We start from the raw sequence: 21,879 nt of genomic DNA on the forward strand, positions 1-21,879 counted from the left end.
AAGTGGCTGGGTTCCAACAAACATCTGAGGTTGGTAGGGGAAAGCCACAAAGCAAGGAATGCACCAAACTACAATGAGAATAAGTAAACTACCGAGTTTGGCAGCTCACAGGTTCCCTACTTGTTCAAAGTCTTACATTAACTGGTCCATTTGTCCACTCACTCCTCTCTTCTTCAAAAGTCTTCCTTAAGCTTTTTTTTTTTTTTTTTTTTTTTTGCTTTATACCACACTTGCAGTTTTATGGCCTTTTATATCATTGGTCCTAGGCTGTCAGAACATTTGTTCTACCACACTCATTCAAGTATTTTCATTTCCTTTACAATAGTTAACTCTAAACATTTACTTAACAATCTGATTGGAATAGGGGGAAGATAAAGTAACATTATTTGTTTGCATATTTATTTATTTATTTATTTATTTATTTATCTGTTTGCTTATTTATTTATTTGCTTGTTTGTTTGTTTATTTATTTATTTATTTATTTGCTTATTTATTTAGTTACTTTTCTTGACTCATTAGGTATGTGGTCTCTTTTCAGGGGAGATCCAGTGATATTGATATGGAGACACTCATTTGGCCAGGATACCAGGGAACTCTCGCTGCTGTTTTTTCAAGGAGCACAGCCATTTGGTGAAGGAACAGCAAAATGGGAATACTGGTGGTACCAGTAAGATGCAATCAGAAAAGGAGGCCAAGGATACTATGCTTGTGAATGCGGGATTACCTCAGGATGTGTTGGAACAATTCATGGATGAGCTTGAGACAACCTCTTAGATTTTTGTTGCAAAACTGAGCAAGCCTCTAGGCAGATGTTCAGTCTTTATAAAGTACTGGAACCATTGGAGGTAAACTGTTTAACAATGCTGTTCAGTGACTACAAGAGTCTGATGAGAGAAAAGAAAGACAGCCTCAATCTTATTACATATATATATATATATATATATATATATATACACACACACACACACACACACACACACACACACACACACACGTATATATATATATATATATTTTTTTTTTTTTTTGTCTCTGAAAAAATCTGTAACTGCTAGATGGCATTAAGTGTTTATTCAATTCAAAAATGATGTTCTGTTGAACACTGAAGTGAAACAAGAACTTAAAAACATGGTGCTGATGTTCTTGATATTTAAAAATGCTAGATCCTGTTGATGTAGGGCAGTGGCGGCTGGTGACTTCAAATCAATGGGGGCTGCAGGAGACAGCTGAATGGGTGGGGTCAATGGGAAGGGGTGTGACCAACTAGAAAGGGGAGGGGCTATGCTCAAAACCTCAAAAACTGTAACTTTAATTAAATACGCTGCCCTGGGTGCCAAACCGTCATTATGAGTCCAATCAAAACAAAATGAAGTGTAGAAGAAAAAAAATATTTCAATGTATTGGCTGCATGACAGCTTACTTAATATCTAGATGGAAACAAAAAGGTTGTGAGGCATGAAAAAATAAATTACTTTTTAAATACATTACTGGAATGCCAGTCAAAATCAAGTATAAGAAAAACAACCAGCACTCAACTCAAACCATTTCTCCTTGCACTGCAGTTCTAATTATAACTTATATTCAGCTTTATTAAAGTACCAAGTAACATGCTGAAAGTAGCAATTTCTGTGATACCCCCACTTGTAAAAATGTTTCTTATCCAAAAAAGACCTGCTGCCTGAACAACTATCTACTTGTTTCATGGAGAAAACATGATCAAAGTAAAAAATGAAAAGCAAACAAGAAACAAGCTCAAGATACATTGCTTAAGGGATAACTGTACATGTTATGGCCCACACATGATAGATTGCCATTCTGTTTAGTTTACAGGTAAAGCCTGCAAAGATGACTGCAAGTCTCCAACAAATGTAATAAGCTTCTTAAAATAATGTAATTATGTCCTTTATTATAAATACTGTCATATGCATTTCAATACCCAAGGCTTATATGTTATCTAGTTATGTAAGTATTCTCTGCATGGCAACAACAGAAAGGCTTTCAATGTTGGCAATTCTTTAGCACTATTCTTATTAAAGCTTACTTGCATCTTACAATCTCAGACAAGCTTGCCTGGTGGTCATTAAAGCATTGCTACTTAAACACAGAGCAACAGGCACTTTCTGAATAATAGTAAGCATAAATCAACAGTATAAAAACATGACAGAAACCAGAACATTCTGCAAAATCAAAGACAGATGAAAATCCACTGTAGTACTTGTGTCTGCTTTGGATGGGGGGATACTCTTCACGTTTACACTGTATAACTGCTCCTTGGCTTGCTTGGACACATCCAGAGTCATTACATAGGGGAGAGGGGTGCAACAAGTATGTCACAATTTGAAATATCTCTGGCTGACTGTGATGACCCTGACACATTTGTCATACCTCTCAACCTCAGAGCAAGACATCTGGACAAAGCCATACACAGAAGTGGGACAAAGGCCCAAAAATATGGACAATTTTTAAACATTGCTCTTATAAACTTAGAAAAATAATAGAATAGTAGGTCTTGCATTAGTATGAATTTTCTGAAGGGTATGAAATCTGAAACTCAAATGTCTGTCATTATTTTCTAACTTCAGTCTTTAATGATTTGCCACTAATTTGCCAAAAAAACACAATTTTATGAAAAATGGACCAAAAATGTGATGCAAAAATATAAAATAGCCACACAATACAGCTAGGAACCTGTCAAAGAAGGGACACTTTTTAAATATGAGTACTGCTAACTTGAGCAGCTGACAAAATAAAAGAATCTACATGCATTTCTGAAATAAAAGTAATCTATAACTCTGATTATTACAGTTATTTATTAATTCTAAACCCTCCACGTTTTCTTCCAAAACTGACATTTTGCTGAGGGATTATTAGGGGAAGAGCAACATTTTGAGCCAAAATCGGGGACAATTGAGAGGTTTGGATATGTCTAATTCTATAAAGCAATTTATTTGCATGTACCTCTAAACCTGTTAATGCAGGAAATCTGGACAAGGCCAAATATATTGGGGGAACATAAACAGTACTAAAAGTTGCTCTTGTATAAACTGAGACAGTTGATAGACTATAACAGGTATTGCTTTAGCATGCATTTGTCAGAAGGTTATCAAGCCTGAAACTCAGTGTCTGTCATTATTTAGTGTCTTCATTCCTAAATGATTTGCCAGAAAACCACAAATTTTATGAGGAACAAACCAAAAATAAGAAGCAAAAATCTATTCATTCTGTGAAAATCTGGACAGTTGAGAGGTATAGTACAACTGGGGCTGTCTTTGAGTTTGCCACCCTTCCCCCTCACAAACTCATGGTTGAATGGAGCCTCCCCCCTGCAGCCATTCCAATGAACCATTACTTGGCTATTTCATCCCATTTACCATAAACACTAATGTGCATAAAGCTTTACTTCTACAATGATTTGGACTTCATTTGAAAGTTTTATTTTGCATTTTACAGCATAAACACTAAGACATCTGCTAAACAAAGCAATGCAGTCCCACAATGAAAATAGACTTAGCATTAAAACTTCTCTGCCCTTGAAACTCACATTCATTGAAACCCACATTCAAAGAAAGTACATTTTGCCAGTGGCATGAAACATGCACATGCTCTTTGATACACCTTCCTCATTGTATTAAATTATAATCCTTGTACAATACAGTACAGTTCTTAGAAAGTGTTTTAAATTTATTGTTTTGAACATTTTTCCAATAAACAATGAAACAAAATGGCTGCACCAATAATGACAAAACTGCCCAGTTTGGAGCATTTTTCCAGTAAACATCATCTTCTCATCATCTTCTTTCGGTTGCTCCCATTAGGGGTCGCCACAGCGGATCACCTGTTTCCATTCCTTCCTGTCCTCTGCATCTTGCTCTGTCACACCAACCACCTGCATGTCCTCTCTCACCACATCCATGAACCTTATCTTAGGCCTCCCTCTCTTCCTGTTACCTGGTAGCTTCATCCTTAGCATCTTTTTCCCAATATACTCAGCATCCCTCCTCAGCACATGTCCAAACCAATGTAATCTTGCCTCTCTGGCTTTGTCTCCAAACCTTCCAACCTGGGTTGACCCTCTAATATACTTATTCCTAATCCTGTCCACCCTCTTCATACCCAGTGCAAATCTTAACATCTTTAACTCTGCCACATCCAGCTCAAACTCCTGCCTTTTTGTCAATGCCACTGTCTCCAACCCATATAACATAGCTGGTCTCACTACCCTCTTGTAGACCTTCCCTTTCACTCTTACAGGTACTCGTCTGCCACAAATCATGCCTGACACTCTTCTCCACCCACTCCATCCTGCCTGTACTCTCTTCTTCACCTCTCTTCCACACTCACCGTTACTCTGAACTATTGACCCCAAGTATTTAAACTCATCCACCTTCGCCACCTCTACTCCTTGCATCCTCACCATTCTTCTATCCTCCCTCTCATTCACACACATATATTCTGTCTTAGCCCTGCTGACCTTCATTCCTCTTCTCTCTAGAGCATATCTCCACCTCTCCAGGGTCTCCTCCACCTGTTCCCTACTCTCACTACACATCACAATGTCATCTGCAACCATCATAGTCCATTTTTCCATAGGAAAATGCATAGGAGCATTTTTCCAGTAAACAATGAAACAAAATGCATGCACCAATAATGACAAAACTGCCCAATTAAGAACAATTCCATCATAAAAGTCTACTCAAACTTCTACAGTCCACCAGTATCAGTAAATATGCACAATCTCTGAAGAAGTAAAAGTCATCTAAGTAATTCCACATTAAAGAAATCTGTAACTAATGAAGAGGTTGCTGCTAGCAAACAACTTTACATTTCATTGTTTCATCTACAAATAAAGTGCCTGTTGCCCTTGAGGAATAAATTGCCTATGTTCATAGGTTCATAGGTTCATAGGTCGGTACTAGGCTATCGGCCCTAGGGCCTACACAAGCCTAGCCAAAAAGGTACCCTGGCTTTCGCCACCCAAGAAAATTATTTTCCTGTGCCCCTGTGAATTAGAGCCACAGAGGTGATCCCCGGGATGAATTTCCTATTTCCCATCCAATCATCAAGATTTTTCTTGAAGAGTGCTAATGAGGAGCTTTGTGTGATATAGATAGGTAGTTTGTTCCAGAGTATGGGAAGTCTCTGGGACAGGAATCTATCCCTCCAACATGTTCTGTTTATTGTGGTGACAAGGTTTAGGTCCCTAGAGCATGTAGCTCGAAGGGATTGGGATTTCTTTAAGTGTAGCATGTCCAACAGCTCTGGGTTTGACATAGCTTTGTATGTTAGGCAGAGATCGCCTCTGAGTAGGCGATATGCGATGGAGTAAAGCTGGAGTTTTTTGAGACGGTCTGTGTAGGGCATCTGTTTGAGGCCAGTAATCCTCTTTGTGAGGTATTTCTGCGGCCTTTCCAGTTGTAGCTGTCTTGTGAGGTACATACCAAAATGGGCGTTGTACTCTACAATGGGTCTAATGAGTGACAAGTAGAAGGGAACAATGACCTTTTTTTTCCTGGATGAGAAACCTTTTGTGATGAGGTGTGCCACGTAGAAGGATTTCCTGACTACTGTGGCGATGTGATTATCAAAGGAGAGACTAATGTCTATGTGTGTCCCAAGGTCTCTTATTACACTTTCTGTGTTAAGTAGACTACCACCTATGTGGTAGCTCATGGGTACAGAGTTTTTACCAAAGGGGATGACAATGCACTTTTTGGCATGGAGCTTGAGGCCATGGCTTTGACACCAGGTATCTGTCTCAGTGAGGCCCTTTTGTAGGATGTCTACATCGTTAGGAGTTTCAATTATGGCTCCTAGTTTGCAGTCATCTGCAAACTTTGTTAGCCAAAGACCTTCTGTGTTAGCCTGTACTTCAGAAAAGCAGCTACCAAACAGGAGAGGACCCAGGACTGAACCCTGTGGTACTCCACTTGTCACTGGTCTAAGGTCGGATTTGGAGTCTGCTAATTTCACAGTGTGGGTTCTGCCAGTGAGACAGCTGGCAACCCATCTTGTGACATTGGGATTTATACCTAGTTTAATGAGTTTATCTATAATGCCAGAGTGGGGGATGGTGTCAAAAGCCTTCTTGAGATCTAGATAGGCTGTGTGAACCACCTTACCCTCGTCTATGGCTTTGGTGACTGCTTCAAAGAAGTCAATCAAGTTTAGGAGACATGATCTGCCTTTTACAAACCTGAACTGGGTGGAGTCCAGAGTTTGGAGATTGCCAATGTCTTTGTTTATAAGTTCCATGATGATACGTTCCATGGCTTTGCAGACCAGGCTCATTAGGCTAATGGGGCCGTAGTTCCCAGGGTCAGTGGTGGCTCCTTTGTGGAGTGGGATAACCGTCGCTGTGCGCCATTCAGTGGGCACAAAACCTGAGGTGACGCTATGACTGAACATGGTGCTTAGGTGGGGTGCCAGTTCTTTCTGTAGTTCATGTAGAACACAGCCTGGGATGTTGTCAGGTCCCATCGATGCTGTGTTCTTGGGTTTGGAGAGTGTGGTTTTTACCTGTGCAGCTGTGATTGCAGGAACTTTGTATTCTTCTGGTATAGAGATGGTCCCTTTAGGGGGTGGTAAAGTTAGCACTGAACCTATCTGCCAGAATGTTGGCAATATCAGTTGGTTCTGTATATTTAGTGCCATTGTGCTATAACTCAGAGCAGATCTGAGTGTTGCCATTGAGATTCTTGATATAGCTATAGAATCCTTTGTGGTTGCCTTTAGAATCAGTGGTGATTTTGTTTTCATAACTAGCTTTGGAGGATTTTATGAGGGAAATCAGCTTCTTACTGAGGCTGACCAGGGAGTTCTTCCAGTCATGGGATTTTACTCTTTTTTGCAACAGTTTCTTTCTTCTGTTGTGGAGTTTGTTTATGGCAGGGGACCACCAGATTGGCTTCCTTTTTTTAAAGGATAGCATCTTGGTTCTGTTAGGGATAGCACGATCCATGCACTCGTGTAAGTGCTTATAAAGTGCATTTGTGTAAGATTCAGCAGTCGTACCTCTACTGTCCGTCTGCCACTTCTGTCTTAAGAAGCGTGAAGTTGGCTTTGGAGAAGTTTTTTATGGTGGTTTCCCTAATGGGGGTGGGATGTGGATGTCTAGGCTGATTAGCTTGTGGTCAGATCTGACCAATGAGGAATTGACCTCTGGTGTGGAACACCGGTCACCCATGTTGGTAATGACCAGGTCTAGAATATTGCTGCCCCTGGTGGGGGTGTGGATAAGTTGATACAAGGTGTTGGAATTTATGAATTCCAGAAATGTTGAGCAAAAGAGTTGGTACATGAGTAGTTTTCCCAGTTAATGGTGGGGTAGTTGAAATCGCCCATTATTAGGGTGTTGGGTTGTACCCTAATATTTTCCAGTGTATCAAGAAATGAGGAGTGGGAATCCTGGGGCATGGTGGGGGATCTGTAAAAAGTTACAATTTGGATTGCGGTCTTGCCCAGAGTTAGTTGCACTTGAATAATCTTGGATGCATTATGCTGAGCAACTAGCCTGGTGGTGTGGATATCCTTAATGAATATGGACATGCTTCCACCTTTAGTGTTTTGGTCCAGGTTAGGTGGCCGAAAGGTGTGGTATGAATTATAGCCTGGTAATGCAGGGGTGCTCTCTGGAGCCTTGAACCAGGTCTCTGTCACTGCACAGATGTCGATGTTCCCCATTTTAAGGAGTGCCTCAAGTGAATGCATTTTGAGGTTTAGACTTCTAGCATTGAGTAGCATTACCCTCAGATTTTGCTTGCCTGTACCTGTTATGGTAAAACTGACACTAAATTAGAACATTTAAAAAAATGATAGGCTAGTAATATTGCAATAGGGAATGGACGGCAAACTGATAACAGATTCATAGTTACTAGGTATCTTTGACAAAAAGGACTGTAGTATCCACCCTGTTTACAACACAGTACAGTATCAGCAATACATCTGCCTACTGTGGGAGTAGAACCCACAGCCTTCTGCATCAAAAGCAAGTGCACTACCTGTTGTTCTATTAACAATGCAAGCAGACTCAGCATAAGCAGCACTAAACTTTTGTAACCCTACAGCTCTCAGCTTCTTGTAAAATCTACTTGAAACTCAGCTATATCTCTGAACTTTGCAGCACAAGAAATCTGGAAAAAGCCAAAATGTGTTGGGGGGGGGGACAAAAGCCCAAAAAACCAGGGACACATTTTAAACATTGCTTGTATAATGTTGGAAAGTTCCTAGAATAAAATGCTGTGTTACTGCCATACATTTTACTTCCAAGCATTGAACCCAGGATCCTGTGCAAAACAGTCAGAACAACATACCACTAAGCTAAATCATCTGTTTTGGAAAAGAGAGGAAGACTGAAACTTAAATGGCTACCATTTAGTGAATTCAGTTCTCACCATAGCTGTCAACCTCTTAGCACAAAACTCCTGAACAAAGCCAATAATGGGGGAATACAGCCCCCAAACATATTCAGTGAATTCAGTTCTCTCCATAGCTCTCAACCTTTTAGCAAAAAACACATAGACCAAAGCCAGTAATGGGGGAATACAGCCCCCAAACATATTCAGTGAATTCAGTTCTCACCATAGCTCTCAACCTTAGCACATAAAACCTGGACGAAGCCAATAATGGGGGAATACAGTCCCAAAAAATAGGGACAAATTTTAAATACCCATGTTATAAACTTAGAAAATTGCTAGAATAAAAGGTTTTGTGTTACCATGTACTTCCTAAAGAATATGAAGTCTGAAATTCAAATGCCTGTTATTTTTATTTATTTAACATTTGTTAACTAGGAAAGTCTGACTTGGAACAAAAGCCAATTTTCAGCAGAGGCCCAGCAAGAAACACTCCAGGTATATGTCTTTGTAAGATGGGAGAACATGCAGACTCCACACAGAAGGCACCCCAGCCAAGAATCAAACCAGAAAACCCATAGCTGTTAGGCAACAATGCTACCAGTGCACCACGGACTGTGTAAGATAACAAAAATACAGAAACCACAGATTTTATGAGGAACAGAACAGAACAAATATGAGGCAAAAATCTGCAAATTCTTTACAAATGGTGGTGGGTAGGGAATTCAGCTCCTTGCCACCTGCAACCAAGGTACGGGGTTCAAGCCTGAGGTATTCTCTACCCACACACACACACCATTGCTTGTAATACACTTACATGCATGGGTCCAGGGCCTTCCATTGCTGTATAGCTCCATATCCACTTGCTAAGTTCGTGTGAGATGTCACTGATCCCATGGTGAAGTTCTTCCTTTCTGCGAGAGCAGGCCAGCCTGTGGATGTTGCATTCCAATCCCTTTCAAGTCTATGCAGTTGTAACTAACCGCATAGACTTCTGGGATGCTCTTGACTGCTGTTTCTAATCCGGACTGCTGCTGAATCAGTCCGGAGCTCTGTGCATGCTACGGACTGGTTCAGCAGCAGTCTGGATGTTGGAAATGCTGTGCATGCGTGAAGGTCCACGATTTTTTTTTTTTTCTTTTTTCTTTCTTTTGGGGTCTTTCTTCTTTCTTTTACAGCTGAGAGGGGCTGCAGTCCTGCAGTCCAATAGCATGGGACGCCCCTGATGTAGGGACAACTAGGTGATCAGCACTTGCTGATTCTAAAGTGATTTGCAGAAAATGTTTGACAAATGTTTGACAAAGCTTTTGTACATTTGTGCAGCATCCTACTGCATTTTCCTTCACTTCACTCATTTTGTTTCTGGCTTATGGCTTCACAAATTCCTTTGTATTACTTAACATTTCCATTACCCAATATCAATTAACCTTTATGAATCCTGGCATCAAGGTATGTTTAGTGTGGAAAAGAGGCCATATAGGCTTTAAGGGATTCATCTCTGCAAATGTATAGCTTGTTTCCATCACAATGTACGGATGCAGCCTTGCAACGGTTACTATGACATCACCAAGGATTTAAGGTTATAAGGAAAGCTTAGTAGGAACCCAGACTAAGTCCAAACACAATAATATTCCAAAGGAGGACATCCAAAAGGCTGAAGTTGAGTAAAAGCAGTTTTAATAACAGTGATAAATGTACATAAAACAAACTGGTGAGGACTTTCATGGCTTACCTGCTTCTTCAGACCATAAAAAAATGATAAAACACTTAAAACCTCATATACAGATAACAAGCCACACAATTAAGAGTTGACAAGTAACATGGTGCAATTAATGATGCAATCCTCTCCTCTTCAGGGCAGGTTTTAAAGACACAGCATTATTCAGACCTGGGTATACAGTAGCCCTCAGGTCAAGAATCCATCTTAACTCAATGTATTCTGTTTCATTAATTACAACACCTCCTCTTATATTAGTACCAACTTTATGCAGAACCAAAAACTTAAATCGATGCTTATCATCAATTTCCATCACGTTTGGCTAAGGCATTACTTTCTTTGCTATTGCGTATATCATTATTATGCTCAAGTACTCTTTCTTTCAACGTTCGATTGGTTTTCCCAATATAGAACCCTTCACATACAGTGCACTGTGCCCAATAAACTATGTTCTTATCTGTGCAGTCAGCATAAAAACTCAGTCTTTCCCATAGTTGTAGGATGTGTAACAGAAGTAGCCATTCACACATACCTATAGGCACTACCCGATCTACATGCATATGTGCCTTTCCTTTCAGAATGTACCCTGTCTATATAGTTCTGTCTATAACATAGACGTTGCTTCAGGGTTTTATTGTTTTTAAAGGAGAATCGTGGATGGAGTCCAACCACATTACCTACACTTGGGTCCGTCATAAGTATCAGCCAGTTCTTTTTCACCACATCACAAATGATGTTAATATTACTTGAATATGTTAATGCTACCCTATTTACATTGCCTTCAGGTAAACATTTCTCCTTAGCTCGTTGGTCCGGGGGGGGGTCAGAGAAATAGGGTCTAATCTCATTCCCAGTGGCAGATCTAACCTCATTAATATCCCCTTCAATGACCGCTATTTTGTAACCATCTCTAACAGTTCTATATGTAAAGTATCCAGAGCTTTGTCCAGCTTAGTTTCATTTGTGTGCACTCTCATTACTCTGAGCACTTGGTTTTTAACCACATTGCTTGGAATGTGCCTAGGGTGCATGCTAGTGTTGTGTAGGATGTTGTTCTTCCTACAGGGATTCCTATACATACTAGTGCAAATGCTGCCTAGCTCATCCTTCTTAACTACAGTGTCAAGAAAGTCTATATCCTCAGCAGAGTAATGCATAGTAAATGAAATAAAGGTAGTTGTATTTTATAAATAATCTACAAACTCCAACAGTAGATTAGTTGGTCCTTATCCTCTTCTGCCATTATTATCTTATTTGGTCTCCCAGGGGTAGGTTCAGTTGAATCTGGAGCCTCACATGCCTGCCAAGAGATCAACTTGATGAGCTCATCAGTGGGTGGGGTCACCCAGGAAGTAGACAGCCAGGATTCAAAAATCACCAGGTACACCAACTCCTCCAATGAGGGATTGGTGGACTTCCAGCCACATCTCTGTCTCAAGATCTCTAGGATGTCCCCAAAGGAAACATCATCAGGAGGTGACAATGGGGATCCCTAACCTTCGAGTTCAGTGTCCTTGGTTATGGACTCTTCTGTGAAGGCTAGGTGCTTCATCTTACAATTCCTCTTCTGAGGTACATCCTTTGTGGAAAGTTCTTGGGAGGTATTGGAAGAGGAGGGGGAACCCTCTTGGGTAACCTGGGGCTTCTGGACCCACTGTCCCTGTGGGAGGTCTGTTCAAGACACTGAGTGTGAGGTCTGCAAGGTAGAAGAGTGCAGATCCAAAGAGGGAGATATTGTCTGTGCTGCTGAGGCAGACATGGCCCCCTCCAAAGCCTCGATAGCTGACTGACTCCAAGAAGTGACGGATCTCTTATCCAACAGGACATGTCTACTGATCCAGGCACCCTCAAACCCAGAGGACAGTGCTTCCGAGGTTGAAGCCAGGGCCAGACTGATCTGAGCACAGGCTCAAAGACATAGGGATGGCTCTTTAATCTTCAGAGTCCACCCCACTTTGTCAGACCCAACTGGCATGCCACAACCCCGAGAGCTTTCCAGCTCTGACTGACCCAAGGAACTCAGAATAGACATCTGAGATGAGGAAGGAAAGGTCCTTGTCTCTGATGCAGACAATATCAGATGGGTTGGATCTGAAGCCTCCAAAACTTCCAAAGTCGGAGGAGGAATCTGAAGAGCGGATGATGACATCTGAAACTCCTGAAACTTAGAGGTAGGAGCCAAAGGAGGCCTTGTGATACCCTGTGTCCAGAGGATCTTCTTGACCATACTCTACATTTCATCTTCCATGAGGCTTCTAGTTGAGTGAGTTGATGATGTCAACAGTGACTTCAGTCTCTCCAGGAAGGGAGAAGGACCTCTCAAAGGCACTGGATTGATAGAAGGAGAGTACTTAGTCCTAGGTAAGGTCTGAATGGACTTGAAAGGGCTCCCCATAGAATCTGACAATTGATCCAACCTATCCTTTGCAGCAGAGAGGCTCAGATCCAAAGTGGTCACATCCGATAGGGGGAGTCCAAGAAACTGTCGGATCTGAGAAAACTTAGGATCCCACAGTTTAGCCACCTTTGGAGAATGCTCCAACAGCAACTTCAGAGGTGAAAAAGGCATTTTCCTTCCTTTGTCCAAAGTTCTAGAGAACAGGGAGGAAGGTGGGCTTGACTGTTAACATTTAGAAGTGTCATTGTTTTTTTTTTTTTTTTTGTTTTGTTTTTTTGTCAGAGCCGGAAATGGCCTCCCCAAAAGAAGAAGATAACATATGTTTGATGATGAGCTTATTTCTGCATTCAATTAGGGCCTGGTGGTTGAACAGTTTGCAAATGTCACACACCAAAATACAAAGAAGAAAAGGCAGGAAAAAAAACACTTTTTTTTTTTTTTGAAAAGGCTAAACATAGCTATTTAGGAAAAGGAGACTACTAACAAAAGTAGTAAAGACATACTACAGCACAGGAAAAAAGGGAAAGGGAGAGGCGATCACAAAAAAGGGTAGAGTAAAAGGACCACTAACAATAGTAGTTCAGAAGTACCTCAATGCAAGATGGAAAAGGTAAAAGAGTAAAGGAAATGTTTATCTACTTAGATTTTAAGTTTTGTGCTCATTAAAGAAAAAGGAACAAAAAAATCCACTTAACTGCCTGACTACATCTTTGCAAAGCAGCAAAGAAGATCTGAGGTAATAGGGAGAGAGGTATTATGGGTAGGGAGCTTGAGAACTTTTTGGTTGCCATGAGCTACTGCAAAGGTTGAGTCAGATACAAGGAAATTAATCCGAACCCATACGCAAGGATACAATGAAAACTGACATCAGATCAAGTGATATCCAGTTATTGAGAAATATTATAAGCATGATCATGGGAAGAGTTATTTATGGAGTTAAAAAGCCTAATTAAGTGAGCATTTTGTATGTGAATAAATAGATTTTGATTAGGTCTTGAAGTTTCTTATGTAAATGGTATAGGGGAAAAATTCTATCTTGATTTAAACAGATTATTGGACATATGTTTTGGGCTTAGTAATTTCTGGAATCTATTAACAGAAAACAAATGATGTGTTAGGGGAAAGAACAAGGAAAGATGAATAAGACTGTAATAAAATGTATTTGGCATGTGTGAATAGACAGGATAGAACATATTTTGTACAATAAAGAATGGGATGTAGAAAAGGCCTATGAAAGGTTAATGTGCTGGATGAATAGTGATGGAATGCTCATATTTATGTTATAATCTTCTCTGCTTTGTAAATATTTTTTCACTTTCAATTTTTTTGTGTGTGTGTTTAGATAACTTGATACGTAAACAATGAGAACATCAACCGAGACTGTATCATTTTTGGGCATTTACTGAAGAAATTTTTAACAAAAACAATTTCTTCTTTCTGAAAAAGATGTTATGGGACCTTTTATATTCATATAAGATACCACCAGCTGAAGCAGATGACATCTCGATTTAAAATTTTATATGAAGGATAACATCTGAGGAATGCAGCATTCCCTAATACTCCACTACAGTAGTGTTAGCATTGTATTATAAAACCAACAACCTGCTATAGGAAAATAACTTATAGACTTCTGCTGTTCCTGGCATCAGAGGTGAATGTGCAGCCATCTGAGTCACTGACAACCTAAACTGATCCCCAAGAAGTACAACATTTACAGCACTTTTTCCATATAACTTTCTTCTTAAAGGAGTAACTGATGTAGCAGTATATAATGATACTCACACCAAAACTACTTGTTTTGCAATCTATACTTGCTGAAGACTTCTTTGATGATTTTGTGTACCCATTATTAATATTCACAATTTTTACTTTGGGTCATGACAGAAAACAGTCCAGTAAATTCAGTTCATTAATTATTCAAATGATAAACAAAAATGAATAAAGAAAGGCAGACTGGATAAGCATGTTATCACCATGAAGCAATGCTACCGTTTCCTTCATTTCAGTTTAGGCTGCTTAAATTAAGTATTATTCTGATGAAATTGGATTCTAGTATGAAGGATATAGTTGAGCAATCCACAGGTCATTTAGTTAGCATGCAGACTATGTTGTGTGTGTACCATCTTCTGTGTAAAAGACACAATCAGAATGACACAAGAATGACTAACTTTTATTAGACAGCTTATTATCTGTATCAATGTACAAATATACTTATGGAAGGAAATATTTACAACAAGCAACAACAAGCAATAAAAGTGTATTGTAAACACTGTGTTCAGCAAGGGTTTAACTATCACTTATTTACTTATTTGTAACAACTGCCTAAGAAAAAGAGACACTGTTTCAGTAATGATGTGGACTATAGTTCGGGAATACTTGAAATCAGCTGAAACTATGAGTGACGGGGAGATGTTAGGTGAAAACATATTAAGAATTCAACATTTCTTTAACAGATTGTTCTGTCTCAGTACCCTGAAGGACTACTCTTCGGGATTACTTTATAACTTATGTAGATATTTTTAATTAGGGTTACAACAAAATGATTAGTTGGATGATTTGCTTGAAGAAAAAATCCATACTGGCAATAAGGAAAACATGAATATGACGCATAGAATTCCTTTAATACATTGAAACAAACTGAACAAAGGTATTCTGATGTGAATATAGTACACCATGTTTGTGATCATCAGGATGAAGTACAAAATAAAGGACAGCTTTTAACTTTGGCTAGCCTTTTTACATGGAAAGTTTAGTGCTTTGGTTAAAAAATAAGTAACAGTCTCAAAATATCTAGTGCTTCAGTGTGCATTTTTATGATATAGTTCGACTTTAAAATAATTATGCTTCAGGTTTAAATGTTCATATCTTTATGGCAGCTGCAAACAGCTGTTCTCACAGTATACTAATATGTACTGTAGCTGTAGAAACAATCTGCTGTAACAGAAACTGAAACAACAGGGCAGTGCTGCATCCTCTGATAATTTTATATATATATATATATATATATATATGACATTTTTTTATCTGTTCACTTTTTTCACTGAATTGTTTAAGTAACCATTTTAAAACAAACTTTTGCACTTTTAAAGAGAATATTGACTGTACATTAAGAGATTTTATTCAAGAAACAAAAAACAAACTTTTGACTGGGCAAATTCTTCTTAGACTGTTCCACCTCTACCATTATGCAGCAGTTTTATAGCAAACTTTTAGAGGTCCACCCTCTATAACCAACTTATTAGAGTACTTCTGTAGGTTCTGAATGCCTTACTAGATATCAGGTAATGCAGTATATTGACTGAATGATTTTTTTTGTGGAAGTATCATAATTAAAATTAATGTACTCACCTTAAAGAGACACCTGTGTTGTCTCTTTCTATCCTTCCTGAACTGATGGATTTTTGATGTGACCTCAGATCTGACTTTAGCCATTTTCCAAACTTAGAATCTATAACTCAGGCTCCTCCCTTTACCCATAATCCTATTCCAAACCCAACCATACCTCATATATCTAGAAATCTCTCTCTCTCTCTCTTTATATATATATATATATATATATATATATATATATATATATATATATATATTATACATACAGATATGATATAGAAAAGGAAAGACATTAGGTAGAACTCCTCTAGATCTGTAGCAGGGAGAACAACATACTAAGTGTCCTAGAAGTCTACTTGAAGATCTTCCATGATATGGAATGGGGAAAGGAGGGAGGGAGGCTGAGAAAGGACGGAAAAAAACACCACAGATGCATTGTTATGGTGAGTACATAATTTCGTATCTGACATTGTCTTTTCTGTCCATTCCTCAACCAAGTTCCCAACTACTTGAATCCCAGGATGGTCCTTATGGAAGAATATTCCAGAGTATTTCAGAACCAAAAGCCACTCTACTCCTGAAAAAAAAACATCCAATTTGTAGTGAGCAATAAATGTATCAACATTTGACCAGGTAGCAGGAAAAAAATACCATCAACTGATGTTCTAGACAAACAGGCAGAAGAAGTGGAGACTGATCTTCTTGAATATGCTTCTGAAGTTCTTGGTAGATCAAAGCCATCGGTCTGATAAATGTGAGAGATGCTATTAGCTAACCATCTCATCAATGTAACTTTTGACACAGCCTTGCCCGATTTTGCTTTGGAAAAGTACAAATAATTGGTCAGAGTTCTGAAAGGTTTTGTTTTGTGGAGATAAAATCACAACTCTCCATCTACATCCAGTAAATGAAGCATATATTCTCTTTTATTATAGAAATTAGGGAAGAAGAGTGGTATATGAAAGGATTGATTGGGTGCTGCCTCTGATGCCACCTTAGACAGAAAGGAGGGACTGGTTTTATAAAGAAACCCTGTCTTTCTAGAAAATTATATATGGAGATTAACAGGAGAAGGCCTGGAGTTCAGATGCTCATCTAGCTAACATAATTGTCACCAAAAAGATGTTTTTTTCATGATAGGAACTTTAGATCCACTTTGACAGCTAGTTTGAATGGAGACAGAGTTAGCACTTGCAAAAGAGCAGTGAGATCCAAAGGAGGGATGGTATCTTTAGTAGGTAGTCAGAGAAGGAAAGTACCCTTGAGGAGGCCTTACACAGTTTAAGAGAGAACAGCGAGAAGAGATACCCCCCTATGTAAAAACTGGAAATTGCAGATAAGTACACTTTGACTGGGGAGTAACTGGCTCCGTCATGAAAAAGTGAAGCAAGAATTTATAACACTGTAGAAATGGGGGTGGATAAAGGATCAAAATTCCTCTTAAAAGCCCAAATAGAAAACCTTTTCAATTTACTTTTGTAGATCTTCCTAGATGAGTCTTTCTGAGAGGATGTGAGAATGTGCACTACTTCTGAAGAAAGTCTGGACTTCCTATCCAACACTGGAAGTGGAAAAACTATGCGGTCAACTTGAAGGCCCAAATGTCCAGGCGTAACAGGAGATCGTGATCTGGATACAGTATCCAAGAAAGGTGAATCAGATGAGGCCAAAGGAGGGAATACCATACCTGTCGAGGGCAGACTGGGGCAATGAGTACAAACATGCTTTTCTGTCAAGAAGTTTTGTGTAGAAATTTCAGAATTAGCAGGTTTGGTGAGTGTGCATAAAGAAGACTGGAGGGCCAATCAGGGAACAGAGCATCCCTCGATGACTCCCCATCTGGAGGTATCAGGGTGAAGAACCTGCTGCATTTGGAATTGACAGAAGAAGAAAAGAGATTGCAGTATGGTTGGCCTATAGATGAAAAAATATTTTGGCACTGTTGGATTGAGAGACCACTCATAAAGTAATAGGACAGACCTGCTCAACCTGTCCACTAAGATGTTGGATCTCCCCTGTATGTGTGTTGCTATTAGAAAGTGACCAGAAGAAGTCACCCACTGCCACACTCTCACTGCTTCTCAACATAGGGGATAAGAGTGTGTACCCCCCCCTCCTGCTGATTTTCATTGACTCGACTTCTAAAACCTTAGGTCTGTGGATCCCCTCTGCCACAAGGGTAACATCTCCCATTAGAGTACCCCCTTCTACCTTGCTTGGAATTGTTCTCCAGAAGAATCTTGGGGAAAAAACGTGAGACTTAATGAAAAAAGCACGTTTTCTTACCCCCTTTCTGGTTGATAGCAAAGGTTCTTTTAGGGTTTGAAAACCATATCCCTATGACAGAAAGAGTTTTCCCATCCTTCTCACTCCTGGAGAATGTGTCCTTGATCTTAGGGCCAAAAGGGTCAATCCAACAAAGGCCACATTAATGAAGGACATCTTAAAGAGTTCTGCAAAATCACATAAGTGCAACTAGGCATACCTTTGCCTGAGGCTCTAAAATCACCCTCCATTGCATTACAGATCAAATGCATGGAGGCATTAGAAAGGGGCTGCAAGATGGCCAGTTGCAAATACCCAGATATCTTGTCTTCCTCAGACATGGACCCAGAATAGAATTTAGAAAGTTCCTTAGTCACGTCCCTCTTAAACCTAATCATATATGCCAAGTAATTCAGTGACCACAAAACAAAGGTCACTGAATCACAGAGACACCTCCCATATCTGTCAAGAGCCCTAGACTCTCTATTAGGAGGGAGAACAGATGAGCTATCTTTAGCAAGCTCCTTTATGGTGGCTGCCACTACCGTCACGGCATCCAGAGATGGGCCTTAGTTCCAATGAGCATGGTCTTTAGTGGCTACTGTGTATTCATCAGGTTTCTTCAGAACTGGTTCCGCTACATCCAGTTCCTTCCATGCTTAATGACAAATTATGTTAACCATGTCATCAGCTGGGGGAGGGAGGGCTCCCAGGAAGTATTTTAACCAGTGCCAAAATCTTTAAGGAAAACAGATTCCTACTGAGAAGGGGCTTCTGAATACCAACCATCTTTCTGTCTCCATAATTTAAGATTGTTTTCAAAGGAGACATTCTCAAGGGGTGATCTGGGGGACTCTAACCCTTCATTAAAATCTGTATCTTCTGTGAGAGACTAATGTGGAAGTAAGTGTGCCTCCTTTTACATGTGTGCTTCCAAGAAGATTCCGTGCTGGGATGTTCTGGTGAAGACGTGAAAGTCTGAGGTTGGTCTTCAACAGGAACTGTCTTGTAGCTAGTGAGAACTGGCTGCCCTGATGGGACAGAGCAAGTAAGTTCAGGACCAAGGGCCGACAGTTGTGGAGGGAGGTGGAGCCAAGGGTTGCAGAGATGACCCTTCTCTGTACCTGGAGAATGCTCTCTCTACAGCCTCAAAGGCAGATGCCGAAGGAGAACCCAAAACCACACTGGTCAGAGATGAAACTTTCAAGACAGAATAGCCAAAAGTGTCCCCTTGACCCTGCCTCAAGACTGAAGTCAACACCAAGCTATCTAGCACTGAAGCTTCAAGAGGGGTAGATGGTGCAGCAAATCTCAGAGTCAAGCACCTCCCCCAGACTTGGTGCTGAAGCTTCAGCTCCAAGATCCATTTGGCCTAGACAAGGTCAAAGCTGGCTGGATCAGAGAAGACACTGGAGTCAAAGAAGCCCACAACTTCAGATCAGACAAGGGTAGTCTTGGGAGTCTCAAATCTGAGGTCACTGACACCAGGGGATGAATCAGAGTAGGAGTAGCAATACAAATGGAAGATGGCCCAAACCTCAAGTGTCTGATGGGAGATGGAACAAGAAAAACTCCCAATTGAATCTGGGTCCTGAGGAATTTTCTCATCATTCTGTCACACCACCCTCTGTAAAACCTCGGATAGACCTGAGGCATGAAGACAAGGAGGGTGATCTAGAAGGTTTCTTGACTGGTGACTCTTGTAAAAAAGGGGAATGTAGCCTGGGAGCTATTGGCTCTGGAGAAAATCTTGGTTCCCTAAGAGAAGGAGTACTGGAAGAGGGAGTAGAGGAATCTGATGGGACAGAAGAATCCAAAGCCATAGGCACCTTAGCTGCCAGAGCCAAAGTGAGAGCCAAGGCAGGAATGTATTAAAGGGGAGCACTTCCTAGACCTTTTGATCTCTTCTTTTTGCTTATCTCCCTTGTCCCCTTTTTGCTTGTCCAAAGCCTTTGTTCAGAACAGGAACACTCAAGAGACAGATGATGAAGGAGGTGGAGGGATTAGACCTTTGAGGACCAGTTTGTTCTAATGCTCATCCACTGCTCTATGTCCAAAGAAAGTGCAGATGTCACAATCCCAATCTAAGTGACTAGCCCCCAAACAATAAACACATTCACCATGAGAATCTAAATTGGGCATCTTATGTCCACAAGAGGTGCATTTCTTAGACCCAGTACATTTATCCACCATGTCAAAGGAGAAGCAAGTAAAACAACAACAATAAACACAGAAAAAGTCAGAGGAAGAGGAATACCAACTTTGATACTGAGAAAACCCTATACAGCAGAGGGTAACTACATTAGCAAACCAAAAATAATAATACAAGATACCATACAAAAACAGTGGTAGGGGTAGTAGAAATGGCCACATGGCTGCAAAAGGCAATAAGAAATATTTTTTAGGGGGAATAGTTGCAAAAAAATGAAGGACAAAGGACAGAAAGGAATAGCACTAAGGTACTGATACAGTACAGAAAAAAAATTCTACACTTGTCTCAAAGCCTGAGCCATGAAATCTACATCTGAATGCACAGAGAAGCAAATGAGATCTGAGATATGAATAGGGTTGGCACAGGATTATGGATAAGTAGAGGAGCCTGAGCTATGCATCCTAAATCAGGAAAGCAGCCAAAGTTGAACCCAAGGTTGGATCTGAAACCTACTGGTTGAAGAAAACACAACATCAGATCAAGACATCTCATAAGTGCTTGTCTATCATTTGGTGAAGGCACCTGTTACACAGTTCTGACTTTCTAATCATCTGGCTTCAAGCCCTCTGAAGTAAAAAAAAAACATGTATCTCAGATGTGAAAGTCTGGTTTTATATGTATTCATCTTGAGGTTATACTATGCTATTTCAGCATATTTAGTGATGAAATCAGCCTTTCATAATGGTCTTCTGTTGTTTTTCTTCATACCAATATATCAATAATAATCACAACATCTTCAAGCATCTGCGCAACAGCTCTCTGAAACATGCCAGGTGTTGATGACATACCAAAAGGAAATCTAAGAAATCTATATTGTCCTCTCATAGCTTTATTTACTGTATATAGCTTGAAACTCTCATCAAGTTTAAACTGCAAAAATTGCTAATAAGTATCAATAACAGAAAAATACTCTGCAATAGACAAAGCAGAAACTTCTTGTTCTGTTGTATAAACTGACTATTCTTCCCTCTTTATATCTTTATTTTTTTTTTGCAGATGTATACATGTAGAAATTTAGTCTGGCTTCACCACATTAACCAGGCTATTCAATGGGTAGTAGACTCATTTCTTTCTTTTTTGCATCCTTGCTTTACATTCTGTTCAACTCCAATACTTCTCCTAAAGACTACTTCCTTGGAGCATACATGACTGGGAAAAGACTGAATCTATTTGTATATGAAGAACTCCTGGCAAAAAAAAAAACAGACCAGTAAATCAATCTTCATACTAATAAAGAAAATCACCACTGCAGATACACTTTGTGAATTATTTTCACTATAACAAGTCTCTGACAGACAAATGTTTCAACACATATTGAACCTCTTTCCAACTATTTGAAACTGAACCTTATGTTTCCTATTATTTATATTCACAAGCAAGCAATTTATGATCCAGTGGTTTCATGAGGCAACCTAAATAAGATAGCAACTTGCTCTCTTTCACATCCATTGCTTCCAATATTTCAGTACATGATACACTCTGTGTACCTAAAACAAACAATTTTGCTTATTAGTTTTGAGCTTTATTGAACACAGATTCATAGGCTCTAGGCTAGCTGCCCATGCAGACCATTTTAAGTGTATCCAATTTCTTTTTTGTGCTCAAA

The sequence above is a fragment of the Protopterus annectens genome, chromosome 11.part0 (genome assembly GCF_019279795.1).
Source record: "Protopterus annectens isolate FY-2018-M chromosome 11.part0, PAN1.0, whole genome shotgun sequence".
In the NCBI taxonomy this organism is placed as follows: domain Eukaryota; kingdom Metazoa; phylum Chordata; order Ceratodontiformes; family Protopteridae; genus Protopterus; species Protopterus annectens.